At 29.9% G+C, this 18173-nt stretch overlaps 1 non-coding gene across 1 annotated transcript; it reads left to right on the top strand.

Annotated features, from left to right (window-relative positions):
• The first annotated feature begins 373 nt into the window (after positions 1–373).
• Positions 374–480, top strand: LOC139846143 (small nucleolar RNA R71). The gene has a single exon (XR_011758882.1). It is a non-coding gene; the product is annotated as a small nucleolar RNA R71 (small nucleolar RNA).
• Positions 481–18173: the final 17693 nt, after the last annotated feature.

Genomic DNA, 18173 nt, shown 5'->3' with positions numbered 1-18173 from the left:
ATTCTCTCTTTGTTCCATTGTTAGTTCAATACTAAGACAATCTTTTGTTAAATGTGGTCCTCCACACTGCTCACAACTAATTCGTATTGAGTGAACATCCTTAGTCATCTTTTCCATTCGTCTCTCGACAACATCTATCTTTGCGGAAATGGAATCTAAGTCATGGCTAGAATCGGCTCTAGCTGCTTTAGATGATCTAACGATATCTTTTTCTTGGTGCCACTCATGTGAGTGGGAAGCAGTGTTATCAATAATTTTGTAAGCGTCAGTTGCGGTTTTCTTCATAATAGAACCACCAGCTGCTATATCGATGTCTTTTCTTGTAGTGATGTCGCATCCTTGGTAGAATATTTGTACTATTTGACATTTGTCTAAACCATGTTGTGGACATCCTCTTAATAACTTTCCAAATCTTGTCCACGCTTCATATAAAGTTTCATTTGGCTTTTGAGTGAACATAACAATTTCTCTTTAAAGTCTTACGGCTTTAGATGCCGGAAAGAATTGTTTAGGAAATTTTTCAACTAAAACATCCCATGTATCAATCACCCCTTCAGGTAACGATTCTAACCAATCTTTGGCTTCTCCCTTTAGAGTCCAGGGAAATAACATGAGATATATCTGTTCATCCTCCACTTCTCGGATTTTAAATAGAGTGCAGATCCTATTAAAGGTTCGAAGATGTTCATTTGGATCTTCCTTCAGCGCACCACTAAATTGGCATTGATTAGTTACCATGTGTAGAATTTGTCCTTTGATTTCATAATCTGGCGCATTAATGTCTGGTTGAGTAATTGTGTGACCTTGGCCAGTGCGTTTAGCTCTCATTCAGTCTTCCATACTTAGAGGTTCCAGATTCTCCATGATTGAATTTGTTGAATCTGAATCACTAGAGGATTCTGATTTAATGGTTGGTTCCTCGACAATCCCTATTTGAATGATTTGTGGTTACGGAGGAAAAATTAATGGTTCAGGATCTATGAATTGTCCCTGAATATCTTTCGGATTCTCAATTGTGAGGTCGGGTTCAAAAAATGGATTATCGAAAATTTGAATTGGAGTACTTGGTCGACTGGATGACGATTCTAAAGAAAAATCAACGGCGACAATATTTGCTAGATGTCTTGATCGAGTTACAGGTGGTGAACGTACAAAAGGTGGTGAACGTTTTGCTCGGTGCATTCACTGAATATCCTATTAGTTATAAAAATAAGAAAAATTATATAAGTTATCAAATTAATAGACTTTTCTGATTTTGCCCACGTTTCGAATAGTCAAAAGATGCAGCAGAGGGGCAGGATTCGTTTAGTCTCAATATAATTGAGTACTGTTTAGCTCCAATAACCCGGTCCACGTACAAATCCAATTATTACTACGAACCAGAAAATGGATGTCTATCAATTTAACAACTTAAAATAATTTTTCGTTTTAAAATTTTAGAGAAGAAATAGAAAAAAATTCTATGTCCTATAAACTAGAGCGTCGAGAAATAAGAAAGAAAAAGATCGCGTCGAAAAATAAAAGGAAAGTAGCGCATCGAAACTTAAAAAGGAACTAAAAACTAAGAATTAAAAGTTGTGTCTAAAAGTATTAAAGCTTAAAAGGAATTCTATATTCAAAAACGGCAATTACTTAAAAAGGTACTAAAATATAAAAACGGCGTCGCAAAATTCTAAAGCACCTAAATCTTAGTCTAAAGAAAAAGCACTTAAGGGATTTTATGGTAAAGCCTAAAAATCTAGAAATAAAAATAACTATGGCAAAAACTATGACTTAAAACTAAATACGAGCGAAAAATACAAATATTATGAATAAACGATTAAAAGGGTCAAAATATAAAAATATACTTAAAGTTGTAAAAAGTACAATTTTTATAAAAATATTATTTTTATATTATTTATTTTATAAAACTATTAATTTTATAATTTATTAAAACTAATTAAACTAATTAAAACTAAAAAAAACAAAATAAACCAAATAATATAATAACAATACCCTAATTAGGGTTTTATTAATAATAATAATAATAAATAATACTCCGTAATTAATGCAGAATTAGGGTCAAACCTGGCGTGTCAGGTACGTTCATGCGATTGCATGAAATTTTGCCTTCGGGCTCATGCGATCGCATGGGCTAGGTTTTCGGGCCAGGTGTTGGGCTGCTACAGTACCAGGCCGAGAGTTATATATTTTTTTTCTGTTTTCTGTTTTAATAAATAATTATATAAATAAATAAAAGCTTGTATTTTAAAAACTAAAATAAAAATAAAGAAACTTTATAATTTTATATATATAACAAACTATTAAAAATATATAAATATTTTTTTTTCTTTTTTATATTTTTGGTTTTTAATAATTAAAACGTGTATTTTTACAAAAAAGGAACTTTATAAAAAATCTTTTTTTTTATAGCGTTGCGCTTTCGGCGTTTTAGCGTTCCCCGGCAGCGACGCCAAAAATACTTGATGTGTGCGAGGTATACTAGGAAATAGTATTAGTTTTTACAATGAAATACTATTAAATACGATACAATTTTACACAAGTGATTTATTTATTTATAGAATGGATATACCTAAACCTTGCTACAACACTTATAGGCAGTGTACCTAATCGTACAGTAGTGTAGTTTTTAGTAAGTCTGGTTCGTTCCACAGGGATCTTTTAAACAAGCTTAACGCTATATTAGTTTTAACTTATAATTGTAAAAATACAAAAATATATATAAGTAGTATTATTATTATAAAGGGGGTTTTTACCATTTAATGACCGGTTTGTCGATTTTAAAACTTTAGTCGCAGTTAAAACCTAATGTAAAATATTAAAAATAAATATAACTTAATTTAAAGCGTAAAGTAAATAACGATAATAAAATTGCGATAAATAAAAGTGCGATAAAATAAAATTGCGATAATTAAAGAGTACGATAATTAAAAATGCAATTAAATAAAATGACAATAAATAAAAGTGTGATAATTAAAAGTGCAATTAAATGTGAAAATGAAAGAATTATGCTTATTTAAACTTCCGTAATCATGATGTTTGACGTGTTGTTTTTAGTTTATTCTCATGGGTTAATTGTCCTTTGTCCTAGATTATTCGATATGTCCATACGGATTTGTCCATAATAGTCCATCAGTCATAATCATAAAATGCGGAAGTCTTCGTCAAATTATTCTTATTCCCGAAGTCAAATATTCCAACTAATTGGGGATTCGAATTGTAACAAGGTCTTAATACTTTGTTTAATGAATACACCAGGTTATCGACTGCGTGTAAACCAAGGTTTTACTACTTTGTTAACAATTACACCAATTACCCTTGAATGTAATCCACCCCTATTTCAACAAGTCTATTAACTATTAATCCAGTTCCGTGTCCGGTAAAATGAACAATTATTGGTATTTATAGATATCCCGCCCACCGTACCCAGTCAAGCGTATGTGGTTATATATAAATACGTCAAATTATAAGTCTATATATTAAATCATTGAGGTATCATTTAGTTAATATAAAGCCCATTAATAGCCCATAGTCTAATTTCCACAAGTGTCGTTCTTTTGTCCAAACCCCAATTATGGTACAAAGCCCAATTACCCAATTTTAATATTTAGCCCAACATCACGATTACTTCGGCATTAAATAAGCATAATAATAACTTAGCTACAAGACATTAATTTAAAAATAAAATTAACCATAACTTACAGTGATTAAAAATAGCGTAGCGTTACACGGACAGAATTTCGACTTACACCCTTACAACGTTCGCTAACATACCCTTATTATTAGAATTTAAAATTAAAATTAAAATTAAAATTTAAAATATAATATATATATATATATATATATATATATATATATATATATATATATATATACTTGAGATAGATAGAGGAAAGATATATAGATGAAGGATATATAAACTGAGCCAAAACACGCGAATTTATAGGGGTGTGGACTGTCACCTACTGCCATGCGATCGCATGGAATTTGTTCTTCCAGGCCATGCGATCGCATGGCCAGCTTTTCCAGGTCACATGTCTTTGTTTGCATTCTGCCGACGATTTATATAAATATATATAATATATAAATAATTTTAAGAATTATTTAAATATTATATTATATTTATGTGCATAGTTGACTTGTAATTTTTAGTCCGTTGCGTCGAGCGTTGAGAGTTGACTCTGGTCCCGGTTCCGGATTTTCGAACGTCCTTGAGTACAATTTAATATCTTGTATTTTGCGTTTCGCATCTTGTACTCTTGTAATTTTGAGATGTTTCTTATCAATAATTGGAACCACTTTGATTGTATTTTGTATTTTTGAGCTTTTTGGTCGTTTGCGTCTTCAATTCGTCGAATCTGTCTTTTGTCTTCATCTTTTATTATTTAAACGAATATTACTTGTACGTAGAACAATTGCAACTACAAGCTTGTCTTTCTTGAGGGATAATGCTATGAAATATATGTTCATTTTTAGCATTATCAAAATCCGAAGGAATGGTCCATAAAATTAGAAGATGCACTCTGGGCTTTTAGAACAGCCTACAAAACTCCAATTGGAACCACACCTTTTAAACTTGTTTACGAAAAAGCATGTCACCTTCCAGTAGAAATTGAGCACAAAGCATTTTGGGCTTTGAAGGCATGTAATCTTGATTTACATGAAGCTAGACGTCTACAATTAAGTCAACTAAACGAATTAGAAGAATTAAGACATGATGTTTAGGAAAATTCGTTAATCTATAAGGAAAGAACGAAGAAATGGCATGATAAAAGAATCAGAAGTTCAAAGGAATTTAAGGAAGGAGACAGAGTCCTTCTTTTCAATTCACGATTCAAGCTATTTCCTGGAAAATTGAAATCAAGATGGTCTGGACCATTTATAGTCAAAAGAGTTTTCCCATATGGAACAATAGAATTGATAAATTCAAATGGGATTGAATTTAAAGTTAATGGTCACAGAGTTAAACATTACATACATGATCCAATGGAAGTTGATAATGAAGTTAATCACAATTTCAACACCACAGGCACCTAAGTGTGGGGAGATTCAAATGTTCTAAGATATAATGCTGCTTTGAGTTAGATTTTCTGTTTTCGTGTAGTTCTCGAGAATGGAATCCGATTGGTCTTTTCCTAGCAGACACTAAATAACTAGTCTTCTCCCCCCATTCTGAATTTTTTATTTCTTTTAGGTTTTACGAGATGAAGAATTCCTTTGATTTGAACCATGGTCTAATGCTACATGCTTTGATTACTAAACGTAAAGATGACACCCTCCCGAGTGACCTGGTGTTAGTAATAAGAGGCAGATGTGACGAAGTGAGAAAAGAACTCAGGAAAGAACATCATAAGACACATTTCGGTAAAGGAACATCAAAATCCGCAGCAAAAATAAGAGCACGACATCTTAAAAAATGTCATAAATGCAGAATATGGTCACACGAATGGAAATGCTCGAACAATCAGACATATTCCAATTCTGAATTCGTTACTCTATACAGAGAAGGACCGTTCATATGCTTAGAAGAAAAGTTGTTAAATACTCGAGGATACGCTTATGTAGCAATGGAAAACCAAATCGAACGAGTCTCATATGAGTCGACTAAAGCAGGTCTCTGAGAATTCTATCTCATAGGTAAGTATGTACAGTTTTTAGTTTTATTTTTATTACTTTTAACCTTTTGATAATAAATGTTGAATCTTTCGCTATAATGTATTAAATTGATATTCAATAAAATTAGGTCTAATAAACCGAAATTATTGATATCATACAAAAATTTATTACATCACTGCGAAATTTACCGTTTATTCATAAGGTATAAATATCTTTAATCAATCAACCCAAAATATTTTAAAAATTTGTCATGAGTAAAACTGGGTAATTTATCCGAAATTACTTTACCCAAAAGAGGGACGTATATTTTTGTAAATATTTGATTGATTAAAAGTGGAAAAAAAGACCAAAAAGATTTTCTATTTTTATTTTTACCTTGTTTTTAAAATTAATATATAACTATATTATTTTAAATATAAAATTGTAAAATTAATGTATATAAATATTATTAATATTTATATAAAATTTTATGCATTTTAAATTTAAGTTTGGTGTGAATTTAAAAACAAAATTTACTTTATTTTATAAAGTTAAAAATTGATTTCTAAAATTTGTCGTGAGTTAAACACTAGGTCGTTGAACCGAAATTGCTTTACCCGAGGGCGGGGTGACAAATTTTTCTCTCATTATTTAATCTTATTAACTTAAAGTATGCCAAAAACATTAAAAAAAAAACTCAAAAATCTTTGCTTTTAAAACGATCGCTTTAAAAATGACAAATTTTTAAAATTTTGTCGAGTGACGAACTAGGTAAACGTACCGAAACGACCTCAATCTAAAAAGAAACAAAATTTAAAAAAAAAACTAATTAATTGTTTTATTACTTAAAGGTTTTTTAAAAAAAAAAATATATACAATATTACCCCCCATGCGATCGCATGGGATTTGCAAAGGGGAGCCATGCGATCGCATGGCACAAAAAAACTGGACAGAATCATTTAACCAGCGAGCTGCTCTCTGTTCCCCCATTTTTACACACACTCATACACGAAAATACACACACAAATACCTCTAAAAATTGCCATTTTTCATCAAATTCCACCAAATCTTCACAAAAATTACAATGAGGAGATACCTTGCAAGAAGTTTTTCAAAGAAGAGAAATACAGATATCGACGGTGCATCATCGTCTAGACAAGCTGATCAAGAGCCACAGCAAGAACCACAACCAGAGATGCAACCGAAACCACAACAACAAGAACAACACCAACATTATGATCAACATTTACCTTATTATGAGTCGGAACCACTGTTTTACACTCATTATCGTCAATTTCAGCCTCACCCAAGGATTATACACCTACTTATCAATGAAAAGGATTTACATCCCAATCTGATGTTTGAGCGAAACTTAATAGATTACCCGACGTACCAAAGTAACAAATTTAAGCTTTACACCAAAAATGTGCAGGTGCCAAGTGAAATGTCCCGTTCTTATTGATTAAAAACGTTCCATATTAATTGATTTCGTTGCGAGGTTTTGACCTCTATATGAGACGTTTTTCAAAGACTGCATTCATTTTAAAACAAACCATAACCTTTATTTCATCAATAAAGGTTTAAAAAGCTTTACGTAGATTATCAAATAATGATAATCTAAAATATCCTGTTTACACACGACCATTACATAATGGTTTACAATACAAATATGTTACAACAAAATAAGTTTCTTGAATGCAGTTTTTACACAATATCATACAAGCATGGACTTCAAATCTCGTCCTTATTTAAGTATGCGACAGCGGAAGCTCTTAATAATCACCTGAGAATAAACATGCTTAAAACGTCAACAAAAATGTTGGTGAGTTATAGGTTTAACCTATATATATCAAATCATAATAATAGACCACAAGATTTCATATTTCAATACACATCCCATACATAGAGATAAAAATCATTCATATGGTGAACACCTGGTAACCGACATTAACAAGATGCATAAATAAGAATATCCCCATCATTCCGGGACACCCTTCGGATATGATATAAATTTCGAAGTACTAAAGCATCCGGTACTTTGGATGGGGTTTGTTAGGCCCAATAGATCTATCTTTAGGATTCGCGTCAATTAGGGTGTCTATTCCTTAATTCTTAGATTACCAGACTTAATAAAAAGGGGCATATTCAATTTCGATAATTCAACCATAGAATGTAGTTTCACGTACTTGTGTCTATTTTGTAAATCATTTATAAAACCTGCATGTATTCTCATCCCAAAAATATTAGATTTTAAAAGTGGGACTATAACTCACTTTCACAGATTTTTACTTCGTCGGGAAGTAAGACTTGGCCACTGGTTGATTCACGAACCTATAACAATATATACATATATATATCAAAGTATGTTCAAAATATATTTACAACACTTTTAATATATTTTGATGTTTTAAGTTTATTAAGTCAGCTGTCCTCGTTAGTAACCAACAACTAGTTGTCCACAGTTAGATGTACAGAAATAAATCGATAAATATTATCTTGAATCAATCCACGACCCAGTGTATACGTATCTCAGTATTGATCACAACTCAAACTATATATATTTTGGAATCAACCTCAACCCTGTATAGCTAACTCCAACATTTACATATAGAGTGTCTATGGTTGTTCCGAAATATATATAGATGTGTCGACATGATAGGTCGAAACATTGTATACGTGTCTATGGTATCTCAAGATTACATAATATACAATACAAGTTGATTAAGTTATGGTTGGAATAGATTTGTTACCAATTTTCACGTAGCTAAAATGAGAAAAATTATCCAATCTTGTTTTACCCATAACTTCTTCATTTTAAATCCGTTTTGAGTGAATCAAATTGCTATGGTTTCATATTGAACTCTATTTTATGAATCTAAACAGAAAAAGTATAGGTTTATAGTCGGAAAAATAAGTTACAAGTCGTTTTTGTAAAGGTAGTCATTTCAGTCGAAAGAACGACGTCTAGATAACCATTTTAGAAAACATACTTCCACTTTGAGTTTAACCATAATTTTTTAATATAGTTTCATGTTCATAATAACAATCATTTTCTCAGAATAACAACTTTTAAATCAAAGTTTATCATAGTTTTTAATTAACTAACCCAAAACAGCCCGCGGTGTTACTACGACGGCGTAAATTCGGTTTTACGGTGTTTTTCGTGTTTCCAGGTTTTAAATCATTAAGTTAGCATATCATATAGATATAGAACATGTGTTTAGTTGATTTTAAAAGTCAAGTTATAAGGATTAACTTTTGTTTGCAAACAAGTTTAGAGTTAACTAAACTATGTTCTAGTGATTACAAGTTTAAACCTTCGAATAAGATAGCTTTATATATATGAATCGAATGATGTTATGAACATTATTACTACCTTAAGTTCCTTGGATAAACCTACTGGAAAATAGAAAAGTGGATCTAGCTTCAACGGATCCTTGGATGGCTCGAAGTTCTTGAAGCAGAATCATGACACGAAAACAAGTTCAAGTAAGATCATCACTTGAAATAAGATTGTAATAGTTATAGAAATTGAACCAAAGTTTAAATATGATTATTACCTTGTATTAGAATGATAACCTACTGTAAGAAACAAAGATTTCTTGAGGTTGGATGATCACCTTACAAGATTGGAAGTGAGCTAGCAAACTTGAAAGTATTCTTGATTTTATGTAACTAGAACTTGAAGAATATATGAAGAACACTTAGAACTTGAAGATAGAACTTGAGAGAGATCAATTAGATGAAGAAAATTGAAGAATGAAAGTGTTTGTAAGTGTTTTTGGTCGTTGGTGTATGGATTAGATATAAAGGATATGTAATTTTGTTTTCATGTAAATAAGTCATGAATGATTACTCATATTTTTGTAATTTTATGAGATATTTCATGCTAGTTGCCAAATGATGGTTCCCACATGTGTTAGGTGACTCACATGGGCTGCTAAGAGCTGATCATTGGAGTGTATATACCAATAGTACATACATCTAAAAGCTGTGTATTGTACGAGTACGAATACGGGTGCATACGAGTAGAATTGTTGATGAAACTGAACGAGGATGTAATTGTAAGCATTTTTGTTAAGTAGAAGTATTTTGATAAGTGTATTGAAGTCTTTCAAAAGTGTATAAATACATATTAAAACACTACATGTATTTACATTTTAACTGAGTCGTTAAGTCATCGTTAGTCGTTACATGTAAGTGTTGTTTTGAAACCTTTAGGTTAACGATCTTGTTAAATGTTGTTAACCCAATGTTTATAATATCAAATGAGATTTTAAATTATTATATTATCATGATATTATCATGTATGAATATCTCTTAATATGATATATATACATTAAATGTCTTTACAACGATAATCGTTACATATATGTCTCGTTTAAAAATCATTAAGTTAGTAGTCTTGTTTTTACATATGTAGTTCATTGTTAATATACTTAATGATATGTTTACTTATCATAGTATCATGTTAACTATATATATATCCATATATATGTCATCATATAGTTTTTGCAAGTTTTAACGTTCGTGAATCACCGGTCAACTTGGGTGGTCAATTGTCTATATGAAAGATATTTCAATTAATCAAGTCTTAACAAGTTTGATTGCTTAACATGTTGGAAACATTTAATCATGTAAATATCAATCTCAATTAATATATATAAACATGGAAAAGTTCGGGTCACTACACCAAGGGTGATAGATTGGGGACCTTTAGAAGAAGTCAACCTAGCTAACTCAGTTAGGCTGTTACTAATCCAAAGGTATGGGAACTCTTCCTTTCCTGATTGGGAACGTTTGTTTACCACTCGTAGGCCTGTATATAAGGAGTGGTGTGTTGAATTAATGAGTACTATAGCATTAAATAAGGATGTAGATAGGTTAGACGATAGAACTTTTCTTAAAATTTTTCTTGGAGGTAGGATGTACAGGATGTCCATGCTGGACATGGCTAGGGCTTTACAGATTTACACCCCCGCTGAATTATTATCACCTGATTGTACAGCTTTGATTTATGAAGGTGAGAGGGTAGATAGAGATTTTGACGCTAATGCCATATGGAGGCGTATGTCAAAGTTTAATGTATTTAGGTAGGGTGGAAGACATTCCTATTTAGAAATTAACAAAGCAGAGCTGCGCATAATTCATAGGTTTTTAGCAAAAACGATTACACAACGAGGTAGAAACAAAGAGAAAATGACCCTAAACGATTTATTCTACCTTAAGTGCATTCGAAACCCTAGAAGCTTTGTTAATATCCCCTACTGTGTTGGTTATTATTTGTCCAAAATGGTGGAAGGTATACAGGAGGGGGGAATAATAGGAGGAGGCATTTTTGTTACTCTCATTGGAGAGTATTTAGGTGTAAATAGGGAACAAGGGGGTCCAATGATGGTGGTGCAGGAACAAACCGAGACTATAGGTCTATCAGTTTATAGTGGGGTGAAGGTATTGTTAAGGAGACACAATAGGCCAATACCATATCAAGGCAGCCATCCACGGGTAGAGAGGGGTTCGGATGAGGAGATGGAGGAAGCATGAGGAGATGGAGGAAGCAGATGATATTAGGAATGTCATTAGGGATAGTTATACTGATGTTTATCAGCATATGTATGAGGTGAAAATGAATAACCAGGCTAGACATCGTCAGTATGAGCAGTGGAGAGCCGCGGATGAGTATGAGCAATCCAGGCGATGCCAGCTTGATAGTTGGGCAGTTCATCAGCACCAGATCATGAGCCAGCTATCATATCAGGTATCACATAACTACATCCCGACTCGGCCTGCTTACTATCCACCACATCAGCCTGACATACGACCACCCTTTAACCTGTACGACCCCAATCAAGCCTATCAGAACACCTACAATGAGCCATGGAACCCAGACGATAACATGAACTGGAATCCATATCCAAATTGATAGTGTTCCATTGGTGATTTCTTATCTTTTATCATTTTTATCTATTTATGTTTAAACAGTTAATATTTTGATATTTTTATGTAATTTTTAACATTTTTATTATTTTGTTAATAATATTTCATATTTATAATTTGAAAGTGGGATATTAAGTCCCATTTCAAATTACCATGCATGTGTATATTTGTATTATATGTATATTGTCAATTGTACACAACAGGGTAAAACTGCGAACTTTCAAAGACTGGCATTATGTTCAGCAAAAGCAACTAATTTTGACGACATGATGCAAAATATATGTGAAATAACAAATGACGGAATGAACAAATGATGTGCACCATTTATCATTCAAACAAACAACAATATGTTTGAAATCTTTGGTAAAATTTTAATCATTTATCTACACTAATAGCCCTCATGAATTTAAATTTTTACTGATCTCTTGCAAATGAGGGCATTGCAAGATCTTAAGTGTGGGAAGGGATTAAATTCTTTCGGTTTAAATATTAATTTATACACTTAGTTCAATTGCCAAATTTTGTAAAAATTTGAAAAATTTTCAACTAAATGAATTCAAAATCATGTTTATACATATTTATGAACGATAAAACTAGGTGTTAATACCGAAATTATTGTTACCTCGGAAAGGACATAAATTGAGAAACAACCCAAAACGCTTGAATTCATTTAAAAATAGAATAGAGGAGAATAAAAAGGCAAAGAAAAATATAAATAAAAGCTATGTGTTGGATTATATTCTAGAGTACCTTGAAAAATAAATAGAGGAGAACCTATCCGAAACACCATTTTCAGCCTCATTTCCAGAGTAGCTTGACACAATTATATTTTATCTAAAATTCTAAACCTTATTCATTCGCTCGTTCCAACCGACAATCACCCCAGAATAATAGAAAAAGTCAACAAACTTCGTGCTCGAAAAATAAATTTGGAGAATATGGTGTAAAATTTACCAGCTTCAGCAACATCACTGGCACTAATAGTACCATCAGTAACAGCGCTAGTACCATCAACAATCCATGCCTCAACATCTCATTCTGTACCTCGAGTATAATCATCATTCTACGTATTGTTCTACATCAATTATCTTCGTTCTTCATGGCGATTAAGTAATCTCTAAATGTTTTAGAGATTATGTATTCTAGTTCTAACGGTAAACCAAATGAGTTTAATATCATATTAACTCAATGAATCCATGATTACATTTGAAGAAAATATATATGTATATATGTTTTCATAAAGATTTTAATTAAAAATTCTTTCGTAAAAAGTGTTAATTGTGAAAATATTTTAACGGGTAGGTAATACCCGAGGAATATTCAGATTTCACATTAATAAGTTACACTGTACATTCTTCGAAGCTGATTCAACGGTCATTTACTATCCTACTTACATCCACCGATATACAAATCCGTTCACCACAGAATAACCATATTCATCCAATTTCATATTAGAATTTTGATTTATCATAATCCAACAAGTGGCATAATGAAGAAAACATTTGACAAAATAAAATTTGTTAGAAACAAACAAATTAACTATGAGAAATGTTTTTAAGAATCCACGCTAACTGTTCCTAGCTAATTGTTCCTAGCTAACTGATTACATTTTATTTATCGCAATTTACATTCTCGCAATTTTATTTATCATCATTTAATTTCTGTTATTTACTTTACGCACTTTATTTATCGTCATTTAATTTCTGTTATTTATTTTTACGCACTTTAAATATCAGGACACGTATACAAGGTTTTGACATATCATATCGACGCATCTATATATTTTATTTGGAATAACCATAGACACTCTATATGCTGTAATGATCAAGTTCGCTATACAGGGTTGAGGTTGATTCTATAATAATATATATACTTTGAGTTATGATCGAGTCTGAGACATGTACACGGGTCACGATACGTATTAATCAATTCGAATATTATATATTAAACTATATATGAATTATTGGACTGTTAACTGTGGATTATCGACTGTGGACGAATAATATTGGACAATTAAAATGAATTAAAATACTGATTATAACATATGAAACTAAATAATTCTTCAAATTTGCCACTTGATTTCATCTTAAACCTCAATTGTATCTTGATGATTCCAATCTGCATTCAAACTTTCATGATTCTTGAAAATAACCCAAATCGAGAGGATGAACCAACCGCACTTTATCTACGGAAGAAAAGTTTGATGCATATAGTTATGCACCTAAAAACTCTCGGAACCTAAGTAAATATTTAACCCGTATCTGTGCTAGCTCCTTTGGCGTTGTTATTACCGAAAATAATTTTGCAATCCCTTTTCAAAGTAGTCAATTTTGTCACAGCTCCAGCAAGTCAACTTCGACTTTTCGTTCGAAACAACCTTATTATAACCTTGATATATATGCGTGCTCTTTTATTGTTATCAGGGAACCTTTTATATTCCATCATATAACCAGCAGACGTACCAGCAACCTCATTACTACTTGGCTTAAATCTCTTCGACAAATCATTATATTTATCTATTGAAGTCTTATCATAAACTTATTGGCATCTTGTAACGAGAATTTCCATACCAATTAGTATTTTGAATCTCGCAGTGTTTCTACATCAAAAGTTATATATACATATAAATTTATCTCTTAGGATCATGATCTCTCATTCTGAAACTCTGAACAACACTCCATACTACGAATCAGTTCTTTGAATTTTGAGAAAGCTGATAAAGCAGCAAAAAACTGATGATGACTTAAACAGTCAACAATATGATGATAAAGAATGGAGTGTTGAAAACGGTCAATAGAAAATTTAGTACCGAAAAGCGAATTATGCGAAACTATGAAGGAAGCCGTGGACAAATCACAAAGACTAAACTTGCATTCAAAGAATCCAAATGATTTAATGCTTGCTGAAGTATTTAACGAATATCTTACTCCGTACTCATGTTAAAATCTTGAGAATTATCTTCCTTCATCAACCATCGAACTTAGAAATTCCAAAATATCATCATAAATATCTTCGCTATTTCTGAAGATATTTTCATAAATATTCTCGTCCGAAATTATCTATTTCTTCGTGCTATCTTTGTTAGATCATAAAAGAAACTGTTTTAGTTTCTAAATCTCTGAAAACTTAGAATTTGAATTATGAATGATTTTGAAGTGGTGTTGGAAATTGATACATGAATTAGTATAATATAATGACACTTGATCAACGTGATTATATTACAGTAAGTCATGCTGAGTTTCTAATGGAACGTGATGATTCACAGATCATAACGTCATCATGTGCCATGTTACATAACTCTTTCTTTCTGCTTAACTTCTGAACATATCAAGAAAGTATATTCTTGATAATTCTCTTCTCAGTTATTCAGGTAATTTGACAAATCAAATCGTGCGATTACGTTCTTTCTTGTTTAGAACATTAAGTTCATTCGAAGTTCCATACTTACGAATTCTGGACTGTTACTCGCTTTACTAGAGGTCGAGAGGATAATAAAAAGGCAAAGAGATCCAAAAATATAAGAGAAAATATAAAGACCAATAACAACATGGAGATTACAAATCGTAGATATTAATACGAATAGCAATATAAAGACACGGTAGAATTAAGAATAGTATCATCCCAAGGTAATAGTAGAAGTAGACAGATTTTTCTGGTGGAAGATTGAAAAGAAGGATGACAGAAATGATATTAGAAAAATATCAAGGAATAGAACTGAATTAAGCATTTTAACAATCTTTTGGATGTATGAACTAAGAAAGAAAGTATAGGAATTGTGAGAATAAGGAAACGGAAGAGTTTAATTTATAATGGGAATATCAAACAGAGTAATCGAGGCAGATCACCGTATTTAATTAAAGAGATTTTAATTTCCTTAACGGATAGGTACTGTGACGACCCGGAGATTTCCGACCAAATTTAAACTTAATTTTTATATGTTTCGACACAATAAGCAAAGTCTGTATGGTTGAATCTCATATATTTTGAAGTGTTTTCATTTATGCAATTACCCTTTGACTGTGCTCGACGATTCACGAACCTTTAATTGTAACTAGGAATGTAAATAAAAATAATTATATATGTAAATAGTTATATTAGTATTAATGAACTATTAAGTTATTTAGTTATTATGAAAGATAACTTTAAATAAATAAAGATTATTATTTTGAATATATACATAGAGTATATTGTATATAAATGGTTCAAACATATTTTTGCCAACGTTATCAAAATATTAAATGTATAGTGTTATACTTTGTGATTAATTGTTTAATATACATAATTAATTATCTACTTAACATTTAAAACATAATTGTATATATATAGTAGTATACATATATATAAATATAAATCTATATATGATTTCTAATCAAGATTATATTGTAATATATATATTACATATCTATTAAATATTACATCAAATTAATTACAAGTTTAAAATATAATTGTTACACTAATGTTATTATTACTTCCATTATTATTATTAACATTAATATTAATATCAATACTTGTTAAATTATTATCTTCAATATATAAAAGTTAATACATGTAAGTTATTATAATTACTAATATTATTATTATCATTATTATTATTATAAATAGTATTATTATTATTATTATGTATAATATTAAAATCATTATTATTATAGTTATATTTATTAATAATATTAATTATAATCTATAAAAAATAAATATATAAAGAGAGATATATATATATATATATAGTGATATATAGATACAAATAAATATATACAACTATATTTATTAGGAAATCAGTATTCTTATTTATTTATCATTATTATTTATTATTATAAATACTAATATACTTATTAATTATATAATCCATGAATAATGATAAAGGGAACGAATCTGTACACATCAACACTGTGATCGAGCTTTAATATCCTTGTTGCTATCTGCAATTTGTTAGAAGTCATCTCATAGCACACTTATAAACAAAATTTGCTAGCCTTCATTTTCTCCTAATCGTACGAATTTCTTTATCATCTGCTTTATTTTATTTTTTATATTTATCTCTGCTTCTGCTCTTGATTTGATTTTGTCGAACCCATCAGACATCACAAAACAACATTTGAGTTATATATTATCATTGCATCAATTATTCAATGGCACACATTAAATTCTTTGCTACAATTTCAAAAGAAATCAAACAGATAAATGGATATACAACTCGTTATTCTCTGTTTTTACTTCATTTTTCAATGAGCTCGAAATCAAATTCAATTTCAAAATCTGTAAATGTAGTAATGTTAGGATTATTTTATTGAAACTTTCTGCAAGATTTGAAACTCCAATTCATTTTATTAATTACAAATTTCTGAGTCAAAGTTTGGGTTTTCAAAAGTCAACATTTGTGTTCATCAAAAAATTTGATTCCTGTAAGTTATTTTCAGTTAAATTGAGGATCCATATAGTTTCTAGGAGTCCTTTACAAACTATTTCATGTTGTAAATTATAGCTAAATCGCTTTTAATTTCAAAATCACCATATGAGTTACCATCGTGGTTTTCAAACTGCAGGTACCTCTGTTTGGGATTTTTATTTTATTTTCTTTTGATTCCAATCATCACAAATCGACTTTTGTTTGTTTAATTATCCTAAAACCAATTTTGAGTTCGTGTTTTGATTAATGGATTGATTTATTGATTATTGGTCGATGTAAATATGGGAGAAGATGAAGAACGGCAGAAATAGGTTAAATAAAAACGGTTTATGGTTTATAACAGAAAAGTAAAAGCAGCGACATGGTTTGGGTACTTGTAGGGTAATCGAGAGGTCATGGGTTCGAAACCCGTTTGTGGCATTCTTTTTACTAAAGTCTTGGAAGGTAGTTTCTATTACCATTTTTATTTTTGTTATTATTATTATTATTATTATTATTATTATTATTATTATTATTATTATTATTATTATTATTATTATTATTATTATTATTATTATTATTATTATTATTATTATTTTTGATATTATTATTATTAATTGTTATTATTGTTGTTATATTATTAATTATTATTACTATTGTCATTTTTACTAAAAATTATCCACTGGTTATCATTAAAATTAGTCCTAGTACTAAGTACCATTATTATTAATAGTTAGTATTAGGATTATCATTTAACATTAATATTAGTATTAGTAGTAATATGACTAGTTAAAATTCTATTAAAAAGTATCATGGTTATTAAAAGTACTATTATTGTTAAAAAAAATATTATCTTTATGAAAACTATCATTTTATCCTTTCATTATTGTCAAAATCATCATCTTTACTGAAGTTAATATTATTATTATCATTAGTATTATAACTGTTAATATTCTTATTCTAGTACTATTATCATAAATACTTTTCAAACCAAAGAAAATTTTATAAGAAGATATTTATTATATAAGTATACTAATATTACATAATATTACGTTTTAACTAATATAAAGTCATCTATATTAATATAATGTTAATTAAATTATATGTCAAATGAACATTATAATATATGATAAGTATTAATAAAATTATATATTTATATATATATATATATATATATATATATATATATATATATATATATATATATATATATATAAATATTAATCTTAATACAAAACTAAAGATATATAAAATTCGA

This window comes from Rutidosis leptorrhynchoides, chromosome 4 (genome assembly GCF_046630445.1).
Source record: "Rutidosis leptorrhynchoides isolate AG116_Rl617_1_P2 chromosome 4, CSIRO_AGI_Rlap_v1, whole genome shotgun sequence".
In the NCBI taxonomy this organism is placed as follows: Eukaryota; Viridiplantae; Streptophyta; class Magnoliopsida; order Asterales; family Asteraceae; genus Rutidosis; species Rutidosis leptorrhynchoides.
This window is presented reverse-complemented; position numbering and strand designations above follow the sequence as displayed.